Source organism: Otolemur garnettii, unplaced genomic scaffold (assembly GCF_000181295.1).
Source record: "Otolemur garnettii isolate 467f Iridium unplaced genomic scaffold, OtoGar3 scaffold00111, whole genome shotgun sequence".
Taxonomy (NCBI): domain Eukaryota; kingdom Metazoa; phylum Chordata; class Mammalia; order Primates; family Galagidae; genus Otolemur; species Otolemur garnettii.
The window spans coordinates 2803566-2811393 of record NW_003852506.1 but is presented as its reverse complement, the minus strand read 5'-3'; positions in this window follow the sequence as shown (position 1 = coordinate 2811393).

Here is a 7828-nt window from a genome sequence, read left to right as displayed (position 1 = left end):
TGGAGCCTGATCTAAGGATGCTTGGTAGTAATGCACTGGGAACTTCACACAGCCTGCGTCCCTCAAAATATATGTGTCCCTGGTCCCGCTGTGACCACTAAGTGTGTTTCAGCAAAACAACGACAAAACCCCTAAAACCAAAAATTTCTCAGGTAGTGACCGTTAGATGTCATCCAATTCAAATCTTAAAACCCAGAGTGGAGCAGATGAAGAATCAGGGAAGAACGTTTGAAGATGAACGGGTCAGGGTTTATCTCCCCAGCTGACCGCAGCATTTCTGTTGCTGCTGCTGCTGTTTCGCTTCATTTGCTCCCTTCTGGGGGGTTTAGTCTCGCCTTCCCTCTGGGGCCCCGGTGCTTCACAGCCCTTTGCTGTACCCAGCAGGCCACGGTCCGGGGATACAGCCTGTGTGAGCAGCCCTCAGCGCTCTGATCCCCAGTGGAGGAGAAACTCCCGCACCCCTTCCCTACCTGTGTTTAACTCGAATTCACTCATGACTGTGGTATCCAGGCTTCTAGGGGCCACATACCTATGTAGCTCATGGGGAGAGTTGTTGGCTTTGAGACATGAATCACCTGGGCATGGTGTGAGAGAAGGTGTGCCCAAGTTGGCTGGTGTGGGCAGATGGCACCGCTGGAGCAGGGAGAAGGGACAGAGGATGCCCCTCCCCTCCCCCACACTGCACTCCTGAGAACCCAGTGTTCAGGCAGGTCAGACCCAAGTGGGGGAGGCCCCACCCTCCTTTCTTCCCTCCCCCTCGTCTTATCTTCCCTTAGTGCCCTGGTTGTGCATCACTCGATCAGGTCGTGCCTCCAAGTTGGTTGCTAAACTTGCTGGCAGTGTGATGTAGGACATTTGAATTTTGGTGCCTTAGTCTTCCCAGGTCTAAGGTCAGGGTCATAACAGGACCCACACAGTAAGGCAGGGAATACACACTGTGAAGCACAGTGCCAGCTGCAGCTGCGGGTGTTTTTCTTGTCGCCGCTCCTATCATTTTCTCTGTTGTTAGAAGCAGACTGTTCACATGATTCTGTGTACTCTTGCTTAAGAAGGCCCCGTGTGAGCTCAGCCATCGCATCTTCTCCTGCAGGGAGAAGGGTCCATGATAGTATCGAATGGTACCAAGTACAAATCCATTGGAATGACCAAAGCTGCTTCTAAAATCCCAGCTCCTTCCAGAACTAACTGGAGCCTGGCAGTGTTGTTGGGGGGCTTCTTAGAAGGAGCCCTGGGCAAGGATCCACCTTCCCAAGCTTGGCTGTCAGAACCACCCTGTTGTTCAGCACCTACGTGAAAGCCAAATGCTTCTCTGAGGTTGCTGGGGAGAGAGGCAGGATCATCCTTCTCCCCATGATTGACTAGCAGACAATGGATTCTTCAGAAGCCACAACATTTCAGCTGTTTTGGCCACAGTGGCCACAAGCTGACTGGATGTCATTCTCCACCAGCGGAGCGTCACCTCAGGACAGCTCCAAACAATATCAACCGGTTTGTGGCCAGTGGCATAAACACCAGGCTGGGTGAATGAAATCACTGGCTGAGTCATCTTCTTCTGCACATGGAGGCTGAATGAGGCCAGTCAGGCCCGGGGGAGCCTCCCCTGCAAGGTGCCGGGGATGGGGCAGTCCCTGCCCGTGAGGCTGAGGGCTCCATCCTCAGTGGTCACTCCTTTGGACAGCAAATGCTTATTGAGTGCTTACCTCCTAGGTGCCAGCACAGCCATTACTTCTCAGAATACTTCATGGTCATCTACATTTAGGGAATGGTACCCAGAGTGGGTTTCAGCCTGTGTGCTCTCCACAGAAACACTTGTTAAAATAAAAAAGGAAGAAAGGAAAGACAGAAGGGAAGGAGGGAGGGAGGGTCCACGAGCACATCTCATCTCACCTGCTTTAGGTCACAGTTGGCTGTACCTCCTCTATTAAGGGGACAATTCCTGTTCTATTCAGCTTTGGAAGCAGCTGTGGCAGCCCCTCCTGAGGCATCCAGGATCAATATCTCTCTCTCTTTCCACAAACACACACACACTCCATCCTCAGCGTATGACACCTGGGGGTGTGGGGGTGGAGAGGGCCTCCCTTTACCAGGCCCAGGCTGGGCTTCAGCCCTGGCTCTGCCCTCACCCAGTCCCCTGGTGACTCTGTGAGAGCCTGGGGCTGCTGTATCAGAGCACACCTGAAAATCAAACAGAATGAGTCTTGGAGCATGGTCCCACATCACCTGAACTGGGTACAATAAAGGGGTTTTGTTTTCCAAGCCAGAGCTGAGCCTCACATGCCAAATTTAACCCTGAAGAGATGATTTAGCAAGACAAGGAACAGGCAGCCAATCTTTAATGTTGCTATTGACTGAAAGTCCAGAATGTGTTAAATTTTACACTCAGATTTTAAAATCCATTCATTTGAAAAATGCTTACCATGGGCTGTTTAGAAAGGCGTGCCTGGTGTGAGCTCACAGGGGAGCAGCAATAGCCTGGAACAGCCTCGTCAACGGGAAGGATTCCACACTCCACCAAAAAAGAAAAAGAAAAAGCCTCTACATGCTTAAGTTCACTTTTAAAATTTAAAAAAAAAACACACACAGAATTATAGAGGAGCCGCTCATGAGAACTTGTTAATCATGCTTGGCTGTTGTAGATTAAATGACATTCTGTGATTCACAACTAAAAATGGAGCGAAAAGTCTTTGAAACAAGATTTGCAGACAGCGGCTGCAGCCCAGACCGTCACAAACGGCTTTCACAGCACGGGAGGCTGTTTCACTCTTAGTCCTGCCTTGAAACTTGCTGAGAGAACGGAGCTTACAGCTGACTTCTATGGCGATTTTTTAAAAAGTTCTAAATCATTTTTTGAAGTACCCAATGCTAGAGTGCCAGGGTGTCATAACTCGCAGCAACCTTAAACTCTTGGGCTTGAGTAGTTGCCTTAGTCTCCCAAGTAGCTGAGACTATAGGCACCTGCCACAACACTTGGCTACTTTTTCCATTTTTAGTACAGACGGTCCCTCTCTTGCTCAGGCTGGTCTCAAACTACTAAGCTCAAGCAATCCACCTGCCTCGGCCTTATCCTGTTATTTATTGAAGTAACTCCCTATCAATCAACAGTTCCCCCCAAGATTACTTTGTGTTTCACTATAAATCACACAGTAATGAGCATCCTTATATGTTCATCTATACGCCCTCAGTCAACATATTCTAGGATAAGCTTCTATAGGTGGAATCACCAAATTAAAGGCTACCAGTTGACGAGGGTTTGATTGGACCTTGGGGTGTAGGTCCCCCCAGCAGGGCAGGATCTGAGTACACTCCCACCTGCAGGGCCTGAGAACATGTATCCTACTAGCCTCTATAGCACTGATATTTTTCTTTTTTATGTTACTATGTCTATTTATTAGTTTATGTCTTTTTAGGATTATAGAAACCATACAAGATTATTTTATATCTTTATTATAATTATTGAAACTGTAAAAAATTATTTTATATCTCCTTATAATCATAGAAACCATACGGCCTATGGGGCTGGCGCCCTATTCCTTTGAGCCACAGGCACCCTATTTTTTCCAAATTTTTAATGCCTATACTAAAAAAGAATAATGTATTGTTTAGATTGTTTTGCAACTTTCTTTTTTCCTTACTGTGTTTCTGCACGTCTGTGGCTTTCTTCCCTTGTCAGTTACACATGGGTCCCCTTCTGTAGTGGCTGACCACTGTCCACAGAGTGAGTATACTATTATATAACTCGCTGCACCAGCCCTTCATGGAAGGAACTTAGTTACTTTCAATACTCACATGAACATTCTTGCTCACATATCTTTGTGCATGTATAGAACTTTCTTAAGATCATTCATAGAAAAACACTTGTGCTGAAGCATTTGCACTTTTAAAACATCCTTTGCTGTTGCCAAGTTGCCTAATGTTCTAAAATGAACATTCTTGCCAACAGTGCATGAAAGCCCCTGTTTCCCCATGTTTAAATGAGGTCGGGTGTTCACTTAGCAAGCATATGTTGTAGATGTATTTTCTGGGTTTTTTTTTTTTTTTATGTTTACTGGTTTATTATAAAGGATACAGAGGAAATATAGGAATGGCCAGGTAGGGAGGGACATAGGGCAAGTTGTGGGGGGAGCTAAGGGGCTTCCACACTGTCTCCGGGTGCTCCACCCTATAGTACCTCTGTGAGTTCACCTGGAGTTATATTTTCTGAAAAGAGGAGAAGCAGCCTGGTAGTTCTATCAGGATCCAGTAGACACCTTCACTCTCTCAGGGGACTCAGGTGCCCTATCTCCTCTCTCCTTTCTTCCTCAGTCAATAGACACACACATTTGTAAGGTTATCTCAGACAACTTCAGCAATACCTAGGATTCCTTGGAATGATAGGGCCTATAATAAATGGCCTGCCCTCTACCCATTTCAACCCATCACAGATGAGCAGATACAAAACTCATTTTTATACAACCTGGGGATTTCTGATTTTTCACATCCATAAGAGAGGAACACAATCCGTCTTCACAGATGGTTTGAAGACCACTGTACTGCATTATTGAGCTATGCTAGGCCTGCAGTCTCCAATATTGCAGCCTCTGGACACGTGGAGTTTACTGAGCCCTTGAGATGTGGCTACCCCAAGTTGAGACAAACCGTGCACTGGACTTAGAAGACTTAGTACAAAGAAAAAAATGTAAGGTATCTCTTTTATTATTTCATATTGGTTACATGCTGAAATGATAATAATTTAGACACATTGGTTAAATACAATATGCTATTAAAATTAATTTTGCCTCCTTGTTTTAAATTTTTATGTGGCTACTAGGAAGTTTTAGATTACATCTGTGGCTTGAAGTTTTTTCTATTGGTTGGACTGCTCTAAGCTGAGCAGTTACATGAACACCTGTATACCTGCAGAAGTACACCCAGACTTTGTGTGTGCTCTCTATCCTGCTTGGTGCTCTCTCTCTCTCTCGCTCTCTTTCCCCTTTCCTTCCTTCCTTCAACTCAGTTCAATAACCTAATTTTCAGGGATGCCTGATTATTTCCCTGGGATAGTTGATACCTGGCATTTTGGCTGGTATATGAAGCAGTGGTGTACTGGTAAAGTGGCTCTCTAAGGAAAAACAAAGCCCCAATCTGTCATTTTTGTTTATTTCTGTGGTATAAAAACTCCCACCACGGCCAATTCCAAGCTGCCAGGGTGACGTCCCCAAACATGGAGTTAGGAAGAGAGGTACACTAGTGGTCTGGTGAGATGGCACGGCCATCTCGAGCGCACCAGGGATTATGAGTCCTCTTCCTGTTTGGGCTCCCACCACCACCCTGGAGGCCAAAGGTGGTACACATCCCCTCTCTCCAGGCCCAGAGCTTGGGCTTGGGGTCCAAGCAAGGTCAAATCAGTTGCCCCTGCCCAGGATGTGGCTTGTTAGGGAGTATTTGATGTGGCCACAGCAGACTCCAGTGTTCAGGGGTTTGGGGGTGAGTCCCAGCCAGTGGGGTGGAGACCATCTGGGGCAGCAGAAACTGTCTCATGGCAAGGGCGACAGTTGTGGCATACAAAATAGACTGCTCTGTGGGACGATCTTGCTTGTCCCGGTCACCTTTGAACCCAGTTCCTCGGCCACTCTGCCTCCAGCAGCTCTTACCTGCTAGGTCAGCCAGAGCCAGGAGCTTGCACCAGTTGTTTACCTGTAGCAATCGATCGGGAGATGTGATGCAACAAGTGATGTGTCCTTGTTTTCATGACTATAGAGTTTCAGTTTTACAAGATGAAAAGAGTTTTGGAAATGGGTGGTGGCAACAGTTGCATAACAACATGTGTCAATTGTACTTTTAAATAATGGTTACATTAGTCTATTTTATATTGTGCATATTTTATAGTGATTAAAATAAATTTTTAAAAAAGCACTTGTCTTGTTTCTATTCTTGAAGAGGTTTACACTGGGGTGGAGTCTGGGCCTGTTTAGGGTTTTTAAAACCCCACAGGTGGCTGGGTGCAGTGGCTCACACCTGTAATCCCACCACTCTGGGAGGCCAACGCAGGAGGATTGCTTGAGGCCAGGAGTTGAGACCAGCCTGAATAAGTTTGAGACCCTGTCTCTTCTGAAAACAGAAAAATTAGCCAACTGTTGTGGTGGGTGCCCGTAGTCCTAGATACTTCAGAAGCTGAAGCAAGAGGATCACTTGAACCGAGACATTTGAGGTTCCTGAGAGCTAAACTAATGCTACCGCACTCTAGCCTGGGCGACAGGGTGAGAGCCTGTCTCAAAACAAAATGAATAAATAAATACCCCTAGGTGCTCACACCTGACTGAGAGTGACTGAGAAGGGATAGAATAACTTGAATTCAAGAAGGTTCCATTTCAATGCCTTTTCTGTCAAGGGTCTTTATTAGTTTCCAAACCAGAGGCTTCCCCTGGGGCAAAGGCAGCTGCGGATTATATGTGGGTAAGTGGGTTGTTTTAAGTGAATTAGTAGTCAAAATTTGAAAAATCAAGAAATTTTATGTGAATATCTAGATTTTGAGTTTCTCCAAAAAAGGGGGAAGATAATGGCCACACTAGCTTAGCTTCCACCTGGCCCAGTGACCTGGAGCTGACTGAGAGTGACCCTGCAGGCCACCATCTCTGTGATTCCCTCGTGTCACCCAGCCCACCTCCACCGCTGTAGGTCTTTCGGCTTCTGATCCACCTTCAAAATGAGCAAGCTGACCTGTGCTGAGAATTTCAGTCTCTTTAAACCCTGCCTTTCTTCAAATAGCTTACGAAATGATGCCTGTGTTGGTGGATAAATAAATAGATAATACAAGCTCTGGAAGCCAAAGTAATAAAGAGAAATATCAAAAGCCTGATCCCCATTTTAACTTTCTCACCAGCGTCTGGGGCAACATTGTTTTGCTAAACTGTAAACACGGACTCTTCTCGCCAACATTTAAACTCTGCTTTATTTTTTATTTTTTTGGTGATGAAACAGTCTTCCAGATTGAGGTAAACTCATAAAATCAGTCTTGGGTCTTATTTACTAAGGTTTCCAATTCAAAGAAACTTGGAATACACAGATTTCTCCTGTCCCGCCAAAGGCAATGTAGGTTTGGGTTATTTTTGTTTGTTTGTTTGTTTGTTTGTTTGTTTTTTAGGCTCCCCAGGCTCCCCCAACCCCCTGCACTATGATCTCAGCCCCATCAGTAAGAGTGATAATTGAAGCTGCTTTCTGATTTGGGAGCCTGTATTCAGGGAATTACCCTGGGAATACCCACAATAGGTTCAGCCTGCAGTAGCTGGGATGCTCCCGGGGCTGGGGGAGGCAGGGTGCTGGTCTCAGATGCCTCTTCATCATGCTATTTCCCCCTCTCAGATTAAATTATTTCTGGTTTGTATGTTAAACAAAGAAGAAAAAGATAAAAAAGAGAGAAGGGGGCGGCAGTGAGGACATAAGGATAATTTTCTAATTTCTGTTTTCCTGCTGGCACTTTTTTAACTCACAGCCTGATGCTGCCTTCCGTCCTCACATAGAAACTCGCAGGGACCACAGAGACAAGGCCTGAAAAGAAATCGCTTTAGCTCGTGGGTGTAGCTCTGATGTAAGAGATCCTCTGCTTCAAACCCTCATGGGCCTCAGACCCTTTTCTTGGTTTTCGAAAGTCCACAGGGGCACACAGTTGGCCTGTGGAACTGGGCAGCATTCCTATAAATGCGCACGCATTTCTCCCAAGCTCCGGTCACCTCTCAGGTACCTCATTGCTGGGCTGTGGTAGGAGAGGACCTCCAGGAGCCTTTCTGATTCCATCTCAAGCTGGCACTTGGGGTTCCAGCTTACACCTCCCATGAGACCGCCCAGGCTCCCC